The sequence below is a fragment of the Pogoniulus pusillus genome, chromosome 34 (assembly GCF_015220805.1).
Source record: "Pogoniulus pusillus isolate bPogPus1 chromosome 34, bPogPus1.pri, whole genome shotgun sequence".
Lineage (NCBI taxonomy): Eukaryota > Metazoa > Chordata > Aves > Piciformes > Lybiidae > Pogoniulus > Pogoniulus pusillus.
The window spans coordinates 9,302,536-9,321,076 of record NC_087297.1 but is presented as its reverse complement, the minus strand read 5'-3'; the positions used below and the strand labels follow the sequence as shown (position 1 = coordinate 9,321,076).

Sequence of the window (18,541 nt, the reverse complement as noted above, 5' to 3'; positions counted from 1 at the left end):
GTTCCTTCTCTGAAGTGCTGAGGCTGAGCCAAAATGCTTGGTGCACATCAAACTGCATGGGGTAGGGAAGGAGGAGAGAGGTAGTGGCCACTCTGCCTGTTGAAAACCTTAATTGATAAATCTGTTCCCACACAGATCTGCTGGGACATGGGAGGGCATAACATAAGGGAGACCTAAATTTCATTAATTTCTCCTTAAAACATTCCTGTTTTGCCTAAAAGTTTAGAAATTATGTGATGTTTGCCTCACCAGCTTTGTTGTCCTCTGGACACGTTCGAGTATGTCCTCATCCTTCTTCACTGCTGTAGAACTCTTGATGATAGTGCTGCTTTTCCTGTAGGAATGGATTTACTGAAGAGCCTGCAAAAGCTATTTAAACATAGCAGTGTTCCTTAAAGACAAATGGTAAATAAACCAGACGCTGTTAGGATTGAGGAGACTAGCAGCACATTGCTGTTCTGCTACAGATTCATTTGTCAAGTCAAGGCAAGTCAAGGCTCAGATGGAAAACTGATTTATTTATCACAGTTTGATCATAAACCATAGCATCAGAGCAAGAGATCATCCATCAGCTCAGAGGTGATAACTGTAAATGCAAAGTTCTGCACTGCCCTATAATCCTTTTTTATTGCATGACAAATTAGGTAGCATTACTTTGACATAATCTAAGAGCAGAAAAATAGGCACTTATCATGATACAACTAATCCAAGGGAACTTGTGAAGTAGAAGTGAAGTGTTCATGCATCTTTACCCACAGTGCCTTAGCCTCCTGTCTGTTAGAGCGGGTGATGCTCTGGACTTCTCAGAATAACTGTGTTCAAATCCATGGATTTCTAAAATGCCCTCCTTTGGGGAATCCTAACTGTCTGAGAGCAAGAAAAATCAGATTGACCTTATTACCCTGACACATTTCTTTCACGTGGACAATCCAGAAGTTATCATCTTAGGCTCTGATAAACAACATCACAACAGTAACTGTAAAATTCGTGGCTCTTCTGTCCTGGATACCCCAAATTCCTCTCACTCTGTGGGAGAAGGAAGGCATGAAAAGTGCTTTCCCCATCCCCTGCCCTGCAGGCTTGAGGTGGGGCAGCAAAAGGTCCTTACTGCATGTGGGGTGATCCATGCAGATGTCTGTGCTGAAATCGGGCTGGTGATTGTCTGTGTCTTCACACCTAGTAAATGGTAGACGGACACTTTGTCTAGAGAAAGGGATAAATAGAGCAAGGGTTCCTGCCTTGATAGTTCCCACCTGGAGAGTCCCCTGCCACTGTGAAGGATAGGCTCCTGCCATGACTGGACTGTCCCTGCTTCTGGACGGCTCCTGCCTTTTTACAGCTCATGATTTTTATCCCATTCTTGCTTTGAATGGCTCTCCCCACCTTTTTGCACCCTTTGTGCAAACTGGCAGGGTTAGCAAGCCTCCGGTCCTCTGAGAGAGAGCTGGCAGCACCTGGACCGCCCTCTCTCAGACCCTATCAGTAGCTGACTTCCTGGCTGCCTCCTGGACAGGGGACTGTAGCAGTTTTGGCTCTCCCCTGCCATTGTGAGGGCAGCATCGTCCCGCGACCATCCCACACGAGAAGAAGTGCTCGAGACATTTCTGAGCTTGGCGGCTCTGCTGCTCACCTCGGAATTCTGTGGCATGGAGCTCTGTTATTGGATATTGCCAGTAACATCAGAAGGCTGCTCCTGCAGAAGAATTCAGCAAGGGCTCCCAGTTGAGTGCCTGGCTCTCACCTGTGAGTAAGCTTTTCTCTAAATCTTCTGCTCAGCCTAAATGTTAGTGGGGTAAAGCTGTGTTTATAGCTTGGCCTTTTCCATCTCCTGACTTCCTAAATAGCCAGATTTATCTGTAATATCCTTTGGTAAGATATTCCTGATTGAATTGAATCTGTTAATAACTAACAGATAACTAACTTTTGTATACAGTTTTGGGGGTGGGATTCCAGGAAAATAAAATAATTCTCTTTTTGCTATTCCCTGACTTGGCCACATTAATTCCCTGCCTCCACAACATCTTCAGACAAGCAACTTTTGACGTTGATGGATCTGAAGAATTTGTCCTTGAATCAAGAGGCTCTTTTGCTTGTGATACGGCATTTGGAGTCTGTAAAGTGTGATTGTTCCACATTAAGTTGCTCCAGATTATAATAGCTTAACATTTATTGTCCCTAGCAAAAAAAATGCAGAAAAATAGAATATGCCTTGAAGATTAAAATATCTACTGGAATTATCTGCACTTTCCACATTTTCATTGAAAAAAAACCCACAAAGGTTTCTAAAGCCTTTAATCATAAATTCCATTATGTTCAAATTAATTTAGTTTAAGGTGAGAGATGATTACCAGCAATGTTTCACTTAATGTCACCCTACTTTTGTGAGCTTTTATGGCAGATTAAGGTGGCAAGACTTTTCACTTTTTTATCAATGGATTTTTCACATACTTACTCTTTTGATAGTTTATTAGGACATTAAAATGTTAATTAAAAGCGCTGCTTTGAAAGCTTTTCCTCAAGCAACCCTCTCCCTCCCCATTTGCATTTCAGTTCAAACATGACCCAAAAAGGGACAGCAGATTTTCTGCCATTTGAAACTATTGTAGGCTAAGAAAAGCAACTAGAAAAAGCATAAATATGACACCCTGTGTTCCAAAACGCTGTGGAAAAATCCCAAACTAGACATTCAGTAAGTAACATTAGAGTAGAGCATCACTCCAGCTATGGGTCTGGGCAGTTTTATGACTTTCTAGTCCATAAACAACCATTAAAATAGAGTAAAACATCTTTTGAGACCCTTTTCTACAGCCTGTCAAAGGTGGGATATAATCCTAATCCATAACTAATTTGATAGTGCTTATTTTCAATCAAGACTCTGTCTCTGGTAACTCTATGGCTACTCTTCTGCATAGGTTTATATGCTTGGAAGGAATAATTGGTATGTAGGGATGGTTGCTTGGGTTTGATCTACCCCATTCTAAAGGAAATTGATTTGTAACACATTATAAAAATAGCAGAAACTTTTCAATCTCTTTAGGAAGGACCAAACTACTTGTCCTGAAAAAAAAAAAAAGAATAAGGAAACTATGTTCTCCCTTCAGGCTACACATCCAACATTCTTCTCAAGAATAGTTATTACTAAGCTACCCCAAAACTCCAATGCTATCTGATTAGCTGACATTTCCCATTTAAGAATGTATTGCAAAATAGATTGATACTATAAACAAATCTGTTTAAAATAGCTAATGAGAATGGCTTGTTATGATTAAATATTCATGTTTTACATTCAAGGATAAGATGAATATGCCTATAAAGCAAAATGTGTAAGATAATTCTTGTGCTTACTCTTGGGATTTAAATTCTTATCAAGTACAATTCTTTTTGGTCTAAAATGTGCACTTTATGCTGTATGTCTGGCAGCTACTTCACAAAAACATGTTATTGAGATATAACTCAGCTAGGAAGCTGTTGTTTGTTTCTGAAATACATATTCACGGGGGGGAGGGGGGGAAATTGCAGCTTGCTCCACATAGCTCACTCCAAATTGTCACTGTTGTATCACAGTTAGGCCATACTTCCTACAGAGATGTCATTGCTGCAAAACAAACAAAAGCAAACTGTGCTCTGATGCTTAGCTGCCCTCTGTCACCCTTCTGCAAACAGGCAGAGCAAGTATAAAGAGAGAATTGTTAAAAACTCATTGAACCCATAGTGTACTATGAGCATGTTCTAATTTAGCTTCACAGAGTACATTGATTGTAGGGATGCTTATAAGGTTTTTCTCTTCAGTGACTGTCACACTTACTCAGCCAACAGTATTTTGCCCTGAGCAAAACAAATATAAGCAAAACTCCTCACAAGTAAACAAATTTTCCTTGTTTATAATCTCAAACCAAGTGTAACAAGCATAAAATAGTGCAAGGGGTGATGAAGTTAACAGAAATACACAGTTCTGTGCTACATATATGGATTTTGAGCCACAGCTGGAGTGTTTGGCATCATACAGGTGTACCACAGTGCCACCTGTGTTCTTTTTTCTTAGAGAGTTCTGATGTGCTTCAGTTCTGCTCTTGGCTAATACCACTGGGGTGACAGTTATGGTTTTGTATTCAGATGAGGTTTAAAACTACCTACTTAGAAAATACTTTAAAAAGTGATGGCAGATTCCTAAGCACTCTTTTCTACTTCCAGAAGGTTTTATTCACAGATCCTTACCCAAGCGGTATGCATGCATCACCCTCACCCTTGCAGCAGCAGGGAGTTATGAGCCAATATCTGTGGTTCCTTTGTGCTTGCTTTCAAGCTCCCCTCTTTGTTTTTAGAATTCCTTTCTGTAGCTACTGCTTATTCCAGTTGATAGTTATCTCCCTCTCCAGCATTACCAGTGTTGATGCATTCCTCCTGGACTCTTGTGAGTGCCCCATGAGTGCACACCATTGCACTGGCACTCACCCACTCCCTGCAGATGCTTTCCAACTTTTTTACAGATGTGGGTTTTGCCAGCATCTCACAGAATCACAGGGCTTGGAAGGGACCTCTGGAGATCATCAAGTCAAATCCCCCTGCCAGAGCAGGTCCACCTAGAGAAAATTGCACAGGACTTGGAATGGGCTGCCCAGGGAGGTGGTGGAGGCACTGTACCTGGAGGTGTTCAAGAAAAGCCTGAATGGGGCACTTAGTGCCATGGTCTGGTTGATTGGACAGGGCTGGATGATAGGTTGGACTGCCTGAGCTTGGAGGTCTCCTCCAACCTGGTTGATTCTATGACTGTGTTTGGGTTGGTTTTGAATGACTCCACAGATGGAGACTCAACCATTTCTATGGGCAACTGTTCCAGTGTTCTACCACCGTCAGAGTAAAGAAGTTTCTCCTCATGTTTATTAAACATTCCTTCCTTCCCCACCCCAAGCTTATTTAAGTACTGCTTTCTCACTATGACCTTTTCATCCATTATGTTACTGCTTTAATGTATGAGCTGTGTAATTAGCTGCTGACACTTGGCACTGTAATGGTAATACAAAAATTGTGCATGTAAGATATTTTTCTGGCTTGCCTCGAAGCCAACTGCAGATGCAGGTGGAAGGCAAATGGTATTTCACACTTCTGTGCTTTGCATCTTCTGAAGCAAACCTTTACAGAGCTTGCAAGAGAATATTTTTGAGGGAATAGGAGTGGGATTATATAATCATGTATGATATTTTTTCTCAGTGACCTTGGCATAAAAAGCAAAAAAAATTCTGATGACAGTTACCAAGAGTGATCAATGTGAGCTGGATCAGAAGAGTGTACAGGACAGCCTTTTCTAATGCAGATGGGGTGAAATATGGTGTTAGGAAACTTAAGTTCATTCTGTAAGAGTGCCCAGGACAAGCACTAAGTGGTTCTGCTAGGACCATGCAGCTTTTTTCTCACTACAGTCAGCAAGTTACCATGGAGCACTGCAAAACACGGGGCTGCCACTTTGATTATCTTTAGCAGCACATTCAGAGAAACTCACCTAGCCTACTTTACATTCTACTGCAGCATGCAAATGTACTTTCAGAGACTAGTCATGAGAACTGCAAAGAAAACTGTTCTGAAAATGACCAGTGACAAAAAGTACAAATTTGTGCATTTTGTGCATTGTGGAAGAGTGCAAATTGGCACTGCTGCTGCTAAGAGAAAAGCAAATGCAGTGCTAAGAAGGGTCACGGATGGCATTTCAACTTCAGACAGGGAAATCTGAGAATAATTTTACCTGGTGAGATCTCCTTTAAACGTGTGGCACAGAGAGTTGTTCAGCCACGTTTTGAGACTGATTTATCTGAGCAAATGAAATGAATCTTTCATTTTGAATTTCATCACGAAACAAACCCACAGAGAATAACAGAAAGGAAATGAAAAAGATAAGGGAAAGATAATCAAGGGTGAAATGTAGAGAAATATCTTAAACATTGGCACTGGCACACAAAGCAGTGATTATGTACTGCCTGGCAATAATTCCCCAGCCATCAGAACAAAGAGTTTCCCAAACTACTCCCATTGCTACTGTGTGTGCATTTGCTGTTGAGTCGATATGGAGGGATGTGCTGCTTTTCATTGGGATAGAGCTAATTTTCTTCACAGTAGCAGTTATGAGGCTTATGATTTAGATTTGTGCATGTAATGGAGGGGTAATTAATTAATGTAAGATGGTATTTTCACAGAATTAACATTGTTTATTAATTTTCAGTATTCAAAACTCTCGTTGCCTGCTCAGTAATTTTTAATAAGAACTAAGTTCTTTTGCAGCTGTTCCAGTGAGTTCTTTGGGGACCAGGGAATGCTCTCACACATGGGTGCCCCTCTCTGGGTACAGTTTCAACACTTTATTATAGCTCAAATACTAAAACCATTAAGAGAAAGGTATACTGGAAACTACAATGCTTACAGTTCAAATACTAAAATCATAGAGACAAAGATATATGACAAGAAATGCCAAGTAACTCTATTGGTCAAAGAGCAGGTTAAACTCACCCTATCCAATTATCCAACTGACTCCTGAGGTGTGTAGATTGCAGGGCTGGCAGGCACTTATCTTCCTAAGATAGAAAACCCCACCAGGAACTGCACCTTCATGGTGGTAAGACTGGAGCAGCTCCGACCCAGCTCCCCAGGCTCTCAGTATACATGGGTTCAAAATCCTGTGATGTATGGCCAGGATGCCACAGAAGGCTGAACAAAGGAGAACAGAGCTCCTCCTTTATTTTGGAATCTGTTACATACCATCTTTCCCTACTGCACATACTTGCAAGCCTCACTCCCCTGGATCTTATCTCTAGTACCCTAGTGATTATCAGCCTGTTGTATCTTCTGATCAAACACATACCAACTCCTTCCTCTTACAGCAACGGGCATGGAAAGCATTACATAAAGGATAAACTACTTCTGGAAAAAATAACTAGCAATAATACATAAAACTCAAGTGAATTGGAAGGGGAGGTTCTTGTCCACCAGGTGGACTGAAGGAGCTCCTTTCTGCTTTAAAGCAAAAGGTTAGGATTCAATTAGATTCAATTACAGAGTTTTGCTAAAGAGGCTTTGAGTATTCACTCACAAATACTAATCTCCAGACTTGCAGGGCTTACTACAGCTTCAGAAAGCACCCAAGCACTTTCAGGGACTTCTGTTGATGCCTTGTCAGCTTCTGAGGCTTCTGATTCTTCCCAGGCTTGACAGGACGCTGGGGAAAGAAGGCAAATGACCTCTGACCTGATCCTGGCCCCTCGGGATGATCTGTGTGTCCCTTCCAGGGCTCCTTGTCTTGGCAGGTGTAGGCAGGATGTCTTGGCAGGTGTGCAGCCCTGGCACAATGTCACACTGGCTATGCAGGCCTATTGCATGAAGGCAGTTATGCCTATTCCTGGCGAACTCAAAACAGTCTCCAGGCAATCTAGCTCAAAGCACATGGCTTGTTATTCAGCCCTATCTACCTTATAGCTTAGCAAAGCACACTGCTGTAAGGTGTGACAGGATGCAGCAAGGCAATGAGGCAGAATACTGCCAGAAGCAAAGAGCAATGGCAGCGGGCAGTGGTGGAAGCAACAGGCAAGCACAAATACAACGGCAGAGCACCTTATGTTACCTGCTCATCTCTTTTATCAGTGTAGCCTCTTTTATCAATGTATCAATGAGCCTTTGGACACAAAATAGCCAATCAGAATGGCAGTTAGCCAAGCTTGATGGGAAGTGGTAAAGGAGCTCCTTTAGTTTGTATGCGCAGCCTTTGCTTTACCTCCTCAACTCTCTTTATCTCAAGCTACGTTTTCTCATTTCTACTCTTGCAATCTTCCCCATCATGCCTAGGCAAAAGTGATCAAGTGGCTGAACTACCTATGAGGGCTAAACCATGACTGTGGGGAAAGGAAATTAATAGTTAAAAACAATAATTAATTTGTTAAAATAGTAATATTATTACTAAATATTGCTTTATTTTCCCTTCTGATTAGGGGTCAAGAGCAGGTAAAAAGTCTGAGCAGTGACTACTACCCTCTAGTAATGAAACATTAATTAATGAATTCAGTGCGCTATTTTTTGTTTAAACTTAAGAGTATCAGATTTAAAAAATGGAAAGAGAAAAATAATAGAAAAGACACAAAAAGCTTATCTAATCTTTCATTTGTATTTTTGCTATGGATGTTACTGGGCTACTTAGCATTTCATAAACTAAACCCCAGAGCTGAAGGGTTTGTGGCATAGTAATTACTTTTATTATTTTCATTTTCTTGTTCTTTGTGTGGCCATTCATCATCTTCACCAGCTGCCAGAACTGCTTCTGGATGGATGGTTTTTTAACAGATACCAGCTTAGATTTAACCATCTCTGACCATCCCAGCCATGATGTCATTTAAAGTTGTTATTTTCTGACACAAAAAAAAATATTCTTCAGCCCAGATTCGCAGGATCACAGGATATTAGGGGTTGGAAGGGACCCAAGATCATTGAGTCCAACCTACCTGCCAGAGCAGGACAATGCTATCTAACACAGATCACAGAGGAACACATCCAGACAGGCCTTGAAAGTCTCCAGAGAAGGAGACCCCACAACCTCTCTGGGGAGCCTGTGGCAGTGCTCTGTGACCCTTACAGTAAAGAAGTTGCCCCTTGTCTTGAGGCAGAACCTCTTTTGCTGCAACTTACACCCATTGCTCCTTGTCCTATCACAGGGAGCAGTGAGCAGAGCCTGTCCCCTGGCTCCTGGCAGCCTTCAGATACTTAGAAACATTCATCAACTCCCCTCCAAATCTTCTTTCTGCCAGACTAAAGAGCCCCAGATTCTTTAACTTTGCATTTCACTCTAGTAACCTGTAGCTCAATTTTGAGCTCCTTTGCCTGGAGTTAAGGTAAATATAGTATGCATATCACTGGCATCATTAGAATCCAAAGTGTAGTTTCTCAGCTTTCAAGCAATACGACAGAAGTTGCCATTTGCTTGTCCTTCAACTTATTATGTATTGTGGGTTTAAATTTTCTTTAGCTGTATCATTAATCAACCAACTGGTGTGCAAAAAGCGGCTTTTATTTCCTTCAGAAGCAGATTGCAGTTTCCAGGAGATTTTGCTTTTTTGAGGGTCATCTTAGCAGATGCTCCAGCTCTGTGTCTCTGGTCCCTCTCTACTTTGTTTCAGCAACTGAAGGAAAAACGAAAAAATCCCCAACATAGATTGGCTGAGAAGTGCTGAATATAAAAGGAAAAGCTTTTGCATTGAAATGCACTCTCAGTGTGTGAGGCAGATACCCAAGTTTTTATGCCTCAGAACAATTAATACTGCAAATCAAAATTGATTCCCATTATGCATCTTCACAAAGAATGGCAAGGAGGACACCACCGTGGCTGATTTTAATCAGGCTATAAATCTTTGTTTATGTGATAAATTTAAATATTATGTTAATTCTTACAAGGAAATGCTTTTCTTCCAGTGATGTATGTTTTCAGAGCCACAAATTACTTGCAGGAGCTCATACTGATAAAGATATGAAAAAGGCAAGTTGTCACCAGCTTATAAATACCCAACTGTCTCTAATTTAAAGGTCATTTCAATTTCCAGTATTTTCCCATCCCAAGAATACCAGCTAGCTAGTAACAAGAGAAAGATAACAATGATAAATCCATTTGCATTTCAGTCTCCACTATCCCCTTTCAACAGCCAGCATCAGGTTTTGCACACGCTTTGTGTTGCGTGGTGGACCGCAACCTGCTGTCGAAAGCTCTGGGAATTGCAGGGGTTCAGCCCCTCAGAATCTGGCTAAATGGCAATTACATGGTTATGGTAAATTGCTTGGCAATTTTAGTTTAAATTAGAAAATAATTCCTGGAGTAGGGGTAACTTTCCAGTAGAACATCTAATTAGCAAGCAATTTAATGCATTGAACAGTTTTGTTTTTCCAAGTCTGTGTAGTGGAACTAATCACAGAATTATTATATATCCAGAATTACTTATTTAGTAAATCACTTTTCATTTAATTTCTCAGATATATTTTTAGAAGTTAGCTAACTGTGTTCTGTTGGTAGGATTACTTGAAATTTCCCTGCCACTCTGGAATGGGAGCTGGATTTATAACAAGATATGACTACATTTTTATGACGTAGATTCTAATTGCTTCTGTTAATAGTTAGAACTGCCACCAGGTTTTCAGGGTGACTGAAGAACAGTTTAGTAAGGAGATCACTGAGACTCAAGAAACTTGGATGCTCTGCACAGCTTCTACCTGGCTGACTGTGCAAATGATTGATGCCCTGGGCACTTCTTTCCTCCTCTCTGCTAAAAATGCCTGGGCACTTCTTTCCTCCTCTCTGCTAATAATGATTCCTTCCTTTGTCTGCAACATATCAAGTGGATGGAAAACCCTGAATAAGAGCAAATATTTTGATTATGTGACCCACATCTAGCTTCTTAGAGTGTTCTCCTTCACCATAGGTGGTGGTCTCTCCAAGAGAGCAGTAAAACCCCTCGGCGTTATCAAGTGACAGCTCATTATATCACAAATATTGAAGTGCTTAGCACACAGTGCTTGAAACCCCAACACTTACCACACAGTGTGGTCTCTGAAACTGAGCTGTTTCATTTTTTTCTAGAGATGAAAAGCTAGTTTAACAACTCACTGGACTGAATAGCTTATCAATTTCCTCCTTATTGAACCAAATCTCTTCAAGTCAGTAAAGGCTAATTTTCAACCCTGTATTAATGAGCATAATCAAAACTCCATAAGGTTTTTCCTTAATAATCTGCCCATCAGTTCTTTTCTGAGTCAATAGGAACCCTTCAGCATACTCCATAAGGAGCTGTATTTCTGTATCTTCTTTCTCTCCTCAAATGTGTTTTGTGCAGGGTAAGCTTTCCCTTATTTGCGTTTTCACACTTTACATACTAACACATGGGTGGGCTCCTCTCTGTTCCATTGGGAGATCTCTGCTGTAATAAGAGTCAAAGCATGAAACACTGGCACGGGTTGCCCAGGGAGGTTGTGAAGCACAAAAGCACAGAATGTGATCTTTGATCTTTGATCACATTCTGTGCTTCTGTGCTCCACAATCTCCCTGGAGGTGTTCAAGGCCAGGTTGGATGAGACCTTGAGTGACCTGTTCTAGTGGGAGGTTGGAACTGGATGGGCTCTGAGGTCTCTTCCAACCTAAACCATTCTATGATTCTATGCATTGCCAAGGACACTTCTTTGAATAGGCTTTAATAATCTCACCTTGTGTGCTGATCTTTCTGTTCATTCAATTCCACAAATTGGATCTTCATGATAGATTAACAGCTAAAGGATTTAAAGGCAAATTGGAATATTCTGCTGATGGCTTTGCCCTTACTTCATATGGATTGCTCTGGGCATTTATTCAGGTGTGTGCTTCATGTGGCTTAATAATGCATCTCCCTGGTATACAGACCTGTGAGGAAGGTTATTTTCACCTTTATGAGATGTATATGTAATTCAGTGTAAGAAGCATCTTGGATTTCCAAAATATATTAAGTAAGTTTCCCCTTCAAAGAAAGTAAAGAGCAGAGAATAAATTTTCTACATCCATAGTGAAAAGTCACCAGCAGTGACTGGCACTTCTGCTGTTTAACATATATGATCTACAAAAGGGTTAAGAGGAAGATGATAAAGTTTGCTGAAGATACTGAGTTATTCAGGGATGTGAAGGTGTGTGTAAAGAATTTCACAAAGCTGAGTGCTTTCTGAAAGCTGACTGAATTTAGAATGACTCCTATGTAAGTAATATAGGGTAAGTTGCAGGTAAGCTGTAGGACTTACAACAGGATGAATGGGTACTCAAAATTTCCCAGGCATCACAGGGCTGTTGGATTTCTTCATGATAAAGAAATCAAGCCTGGCTATAGAGTAGAAATCTCTGTGTCAGGAAGTCCCTGCTCTGCAAATGATAGGAGCTTGGGATTGTACTCTGGAACAATAACCCTTTACATTTCCTTTCTTCCAGACAAGAGCTATTGCCCATCGTAGGACACAGTGCACTAGATTGGATGGATCTTAACTTTGACCCATACAGAGGTTCTAGTGCTATTTTGCATCAGAGAGATGAGGATATCAGAAGACCCCTCAGGTTTGTTGTCACTTTTTGTCTTTATATCTGTATTTTTCCTAATGCTCTCAAATTGTCTCTGCACATTCCATATATCACCTCCTAAAAATATGCCACTAAAACATCATTTAATTTTTACATCATACTACAATCTACAGTCCATGGATACTGACAGAGATCAAAAAGAAACTGGGAGGCAGAACATGTGTTTTGACAGATTTTGTGTGCTTATTATTTGATTTCTCTCTGGAGTCTCTCCTAAGGATTGTAAAAGTATTTATGCAATGTTTCACTTCTGTAAAGCCAGCTGTCTCATTTTCTCTGTCCCTTGAACAGTGTCCTCAGTCTCAGCAATGCAAAGACCTGTTATGATCAAAAGCTTATCAGTTTATGTCTGTTCCATAACCAATCTGCTCCTTTCTAAAAACAAAACCCAAACCAAAAACAAAAGCAAAGAACCAAAACCTCAACAACTTTCTAGGGTCTTTGTGGGTCTTGTGAGGCTTTTTTCTGCAGAAACCTTGCATGGATTTCCAAGGCTGATATCAAAATTGCAGTTCATGGCATTGTACTGAGGTTCTAGAGCTGTATGCAATACAGCTGCACATTCTCCAGAAGGATGGGGAATTGGTTTCAGGAAAAGCATTAAACAGCAATAGTGCTGACAAGTGGCTATCATTAGTCTGAATTAGTTGCAGGAGGTTACAATGACTCATTTACCATTCCTATGAAAATTCTCTTGGGTTTTTCAATTTAAAGGCTTCTTCTCAATCTTCTAAGAGGAGATTTTGAAGTTTGCTGCTGCTTCTCAGACTTGCTGCTCTCCAAGAGTGTAGAAATGCCGTTTGTGGCACACAACCTTTCAACTCTTTAAAGTGGGAAGCTGTTCAAACTGCAAAATTGTTTTTGCAGTAGCACAAGACAGTGATATCTGTGGAATCATCCATTCTTTGCCATCTAGGAGCTTTGACAGAGCAATTAACTTAGTAAGAAGAATTTTTTTTCCACGGTGAGAATTTATTTTTGCTCAGAGAAGTTGTTGAGTTTTATTCTCCTCATTTCCTGTCACTTGCTGCAAGTCTAAAAAGGGACATTTAATATGATTGTCAAAAAAAGTATTTTTCTCTTTTAGCAGTCAGCAGTGAGCTGCAATCATTCAGTTCAGGTTTGGGGTTTTCTTTTTGAGGTGGGAGGGGAATATGCTCAAGTTGTTATTGTTGTTGTTAGGATCTCCTTCGTGTGTTGTTTGTGGAACATTTTGTTATTTTTGTTTGGTATTAATTGCAGTATCTGATACTAAACAAAGCCAGGAAACATAGTTTTAGTCTTTATTATTTCCCAGTAATTTCCTATATTACCTTCATAGAATCATAGAATCAACCAGGTTGGAAGAGCCCTCCAAGCTCATCCAGCCCAACCTAGCACCCAGCCCTAGCCAATCAACCAGACCATGGCACTAAGTGCCTCATCCAGGCTTTTCTTGAACACCTCCAGGGACGGCGACTCCACCACCTCCCTGGGCAGCCCATTCCAATGCCAATCATTCTCTCTAGCAAGAACTTCCTTCTAACATCCAGCCTAGACCTGCCCTGGCACAGCTTGAGGATGTGTCCCCTTGTTCTATTGCTGGTTGCCTGGCAGCAGAGACCAACCCCACCTGGCCACAGCCTCCATTCAGGTAGCTGTAGACAGCAATGAGCTCTGCCTTGAGCCTCCTCTTCTGCAGGCTGCACACCCCCAGCTTCCTCAGCCTCTCCTCACAGGGTTTGTGTTCCGGGCCTCTCACCAGCTTCATTGCCCTTCTCTGGACCCATTACAGTATCTCAACATCTCTCTTGAATTGAGTAGCCTAGAATTGGACACAGGACTCAACATATGGCCTGGGCAGTGCTGAGTACAGGGGCAGAATAACCTCCCATGTCCTGCTGGCCACCCAGTTCCTGATACAGACCATGTGTGGTTCCACAATGAGTCAACCTACAGAAAACCAATATCCTAGGGTTTTATAACTTAAGCAGGAAAACAGAAAGAATAACCTCAACAAAAGAAGTTGCTTTTTTTCAACAAGACCTCCTCCTTCCTGCAGAGCAGACCCAATACTTGGGTTTCTGCTAGTCATTTTCTTAATACAATAGAATTTTAACAAGGCTTGTCAAGTGGCAGCAGCATTTCTACAGGGACATTTTCGCTTTAGTTTGGCTTTGTGGTTTGGTTTTTTTTTTGCCTGTGTGAAATTGTAGTCTTTAGTTTCCCTGCCAAAACCTGGAAAATTATGAGTGTTACACTCTTCTGCAATTTCAGCATGAAAAGTTAAAGTGGTCCCATAGTGTTGCAGCAACTCAGCTTGGAGGCACTGAAAATTCAGTTTGCTCTTTAGTGAAATGCAGTCTTCAGCCATTCCTAAGTACATGTAATACTATTTCCAAGTGTTTGTCAAAAGAAACCAAGTTTTGCCCCAAAAAACAACGGTGCAAGGAAGCACAGCAACATTGTCTGAAAAACAAATTACAAATGACATTTTGTAAAGTGGCTACTGGTGGTAATGAGGATGACATTAGCAAACACCATAATCAATGGAGGATATTCAGAAGTGTTGCTCTCTTTTTTCTTTTTTTTTTTTGCTGCATTAATTCTACTCCACTGAATTAAATATTTTTTAGATAATTTTAAAAAGCAAAAGTATTTGTTTTGCATCTGCAGCAGAAGGGTTTCTATGTTAAGATCTAAAAGCATGCTTACATACACTGTCTGTCCCAACAAGCTCCTGGCAAAGCTGGCAGCTCGTGGCTTGGACAGATTCACTCTGATATGGGGCAAGGACTGGCTGGAGGGCTGGGCCCAGAGAGTGGTGGTGAATGGTGCCACATCAAATTGGCAGCTCACTAGTGGTGTGCCCCAGGGATCAGTTCTGGGCACAGTCCTGTTCAATATCTTTATTTATGATCTGCACGAGGGGATTGAGTCCAGCATCAGTAAGTTTGCAGATGGCACCAAGCTAGCAGCAGGTATGGATCTGTTGGAGGGTAGGAGAGCCCTGCAGAGGGACCTTGACAGGCTGGATAGGTGGGCAGAGGCCAATGGGATGAGACTGAACAAGGCTAAGTGCAGGGTTCTGCACTTCGGACACAACAACTCCAAGCAGTGCTACAGGCTGGGGACAGAGTGGCTGAGAGCAGCCAGGAGGAAAGGGACTGGAGGGTGCTGGTAGAGAGTAGCTGAACATGAGCCAGCAGTGTGCCCAGGTGGCCAAGAGAGCCAATGGCATCCTGGGCTGTATCAGGAGCAGTGTGGCCAGCAGGACAAGAGAGGTTATTCTGCCTCTTTACTCAGCACTGGTCAGGCCACACCTGGAGTGCTGTGTCCAGTTCTGGGCTACTCAAATCAAGAGAAATGTTGAGGTGTTGGAAGGTGTCCAGAGAAGGGCAGCAAAGCTGGTGAGGGGCCTGGAACACAAACCCTGTGAGGAGAGGCTGAGGCAACTGGGGGTGTGCAGCCTGCAGAAGAGGAGGCTCAGAGCAGACCTCATTGCTGTCTACAACTACCTAAAAGGAGGCTGTAGACAGGTGGGGTTGGTCTCTTCTGCCAGGCAACCAGCAACAGAACAAGGGGACACATTCTCAAGTTGTGCCATGGGAGATCTAGGCTGGATGCTAGGAGGAAGTTCTTGCCAGAGAGAGTGATATGTCATTGGACTGGGATGCCCTGGGTGGTGGTGGAGACATTATCCCTGGTGGTGTTGAAGAAAAGACTGGCTGGGGCACTTAGTGCCATGGTCTGGTTGACTGGACAGGGTTGGGTGTTAGATTGGACTGGATGTTCTTGGAAATCTCTTCTAACCTGCTTGATTCTATGACTCTAATCCAAAATACTGCTTCAGCTCATTCTAGCTTCAGCTGAGTTACCCAGCCCTATAGCTCTAGCAGTGCTGAACTTGATGGTTGAAGGTTTCTCTGACCTTCTGAAGAGGTTGAATCTCTAAGCGACATCTAAGCTCAAGAGGTCGATTCTGTAAGCGACAGCTAAGCTAGCTTTAGTATTTCCTTGATTGCTTCTCAGCTTTCTTGGCTGCAAAATTTATGTTGAGCTTCCTGTACAAATTACAATTCAGAGATCTGTGGCTATGGGATTGCTGTAATTTCATCCCAGAGGTGACCACCTGAAAACCAGCTCTGCTCTGTGCAGAGGTCTGTGCCCCCTTGCCCTCTGCCATGCACTCATCACACAGCAATATGATGCAAAGGTGCAGAGCTAACTCCAGCACTGCAAGGTTAAACTTGCCTTTCAATGTTCAGTGTGTTAAAGCTTCCCCTGGAGTGTGTAATGTTGGTCTCCCAGGCAAGCTGCAAACTACCATCAGTTTAGCCTAACAAATCAAAGCCTTTTTGTGAATAGTAAATCATAAAAAATTGTCCTTCTGATGACAGATTGAAAGGAGGAGCAGGCACTGGCTTAAAGAGGTGGTGCTTTCTTCTGATGTCATCATCTGGTCCTGGCAATGTGGTATATTGACAATGCTGCTCTCTTAGTAAGCACTGAAACCTATTTCTCTGCACATACAGATGTTTGTGCATGTCTGCATTTACTATTTCAGTATTCTGTGTTGACCTTTACATAAAATCTAGCATGAGTTGGGCTACTTTAGCTTATAGATTTTATTATTGATGATAAGCAGCCCTGTCTCAAATCTTGCTTGAAGAATGAGTGTGAAGAGAGAATTGTTTATTTTCTTTTCTACCATTCCTGCATTGTGTAGCTTTTGAACATGTTTTTTGCACTTGTTGCAGGTAACTTCTATACTGTCCATAGAGGCACAATTTTATACCTTATAAATATGACATAATTATGTGCATTGCCATAGTACTGCTTGTCATAAAACTGGCCTTGTCAAAATATATTACATTAGACACAATGCAGACAGCATAGACTCAGAGAAAGGTATAAGTTGGAAGAGACCTCAAAGTTCATCCAGTTCCAACCCCCTGCCATAGGCAGGGACACCTCCCACTAGAACAGGTTGCTCAAGGCCTCATCCAACCTAGCCTTGGGGAGGGGAGGGTGCAGCCACAACCTCCCTGGGCAACCTGTGCCAGTGTCTCACCACCCTCACTGCAAAGAACTTCTTCCTAACATCCAGTTTAAATATCCCCCTGGCCAGTTTAAACCCATTACCCCTTGTCCTGTCATTACAAGTCCCTGTCAATAGTCCCTTCCCAGCCTTCCTGTAGGCCTCTTCAGATACTGGAAGGCCATTCCAAGGTCTCCTCAAAGCCTTCTCTTCTCCAGGCTGCTGAGCCCCAGCTCTTGTAGCCTATCCTCATATCAGAGCTACTGTAGCCATCTTTATGGTCTCCCCTGGACTGGCTCTAATATTTCCATGTCCTTCTTGTGCTGGGGGCTCCAGAACCGCACACAGGACTCCAGGTGAGATCTGACCAGAGCAGAGTAAAGGTTGGAAGAGACCTCCAAGATCATCCAGTCCAACCTATCAACCTATCCAATCAACTCAACCATGGCCACTCCCAAGCAACAAATCCCAAAGCATGCTCTTTGCTTGAGCCACAGGCAGCAGTAGGATGCTCTCTTTCATAATGAACTCAGTTTAAGCAAGGCAGCAAATTAACCATCAAACATTGCATAGTTTGTTATGTGACTAGATGCTCTGAGAGAGACTAGAGAGACCTAAGAGACAAAACTACTCAGCATGGTCTCCTCAAATAAATTTTTCATCTCTAATCCTGATAATGTTTACTGCCATTTGCCACAAGTCCACTAGCTAAATAAAGAGAGGAAAATGAAAACACTGCTGCAATGCTTCTCTCTCTTGCAGCAAACTACAGAGAAGCTGAGCAGCTGGGACCAAGGTTTTTGCACACGTTGTGGTTTCACATAATTAAAAGCACAGCAAGGGAACTGCCAAAAGTGAGCTCCTGCTGGGATGGAGATATTGTCAATAAGGACGTAAAGATTATGCTCATCTGCAGCTCTCCACATTCACTCACCAGCTACCCAAGATCTTTGGTGAGTCTGGTATGAAACTCATAGGCAAAGGTTGTATCTCCTTCCTAAATGATGGGAGGTGTTCATGCCTTTGCAACAGTTCCTTTTAGGTTTGGCCAAATGCTGATCAACTCTGATCTCTACTGGTTGAGTCAGACTTTGGTTTTACAGTTGTATTGATGAGAACTTCCTCTAAGGTTTCACACAATGTCATTTTCCTCTTTCCATCAGTTAGGAAGGGTTTTTTTTTTTTGTTGTTGTTGTTGTTTTGTGGTTGGTTTTGGGGTTTTATTTGGTCAGGCAAGAAAAGTAAAAATGTTTATTTCATTTTAGGCAAATTCTTTCTTCCTTCTCTTTCCTCAACTTCCTAATCTCTCACTGTTCTTGCTGTCTGACATTTACACCTTTTATTTGCTTGCTTTAAGTGTTCTGCTTACATAGCTTCTCTTCCTCTGAATAATCCCTTTTATTCCTTCCTGTGAC

General features: G+C 41.9%; 1 long non-coding RNA gene across 1 annotated transcript in view; it reads left to right on the top strand.

Annotated features, from left to right (window-relative positions):
* The window catches only part of LOC135189915 (uncharacterized), a 69,391-nt gene extending 51,318 nt beyond the window's left edge, over positions 1-18,073 (top strand). Inside the window, exons 3-4 of the long non-coding RNA XR_010308365.1 lie at positions 11,960-12,082; positions 17,889-18,073. This is a non-coding gene — a long non-coding RNA (uncharacterized LOC135189915). The remainder of the gene's footprint in view (positions 1-11,959; positions 12,083-17,888) is intronic.
* Positions 18,074-18,541: the final 468 nt, after the last annotated feature.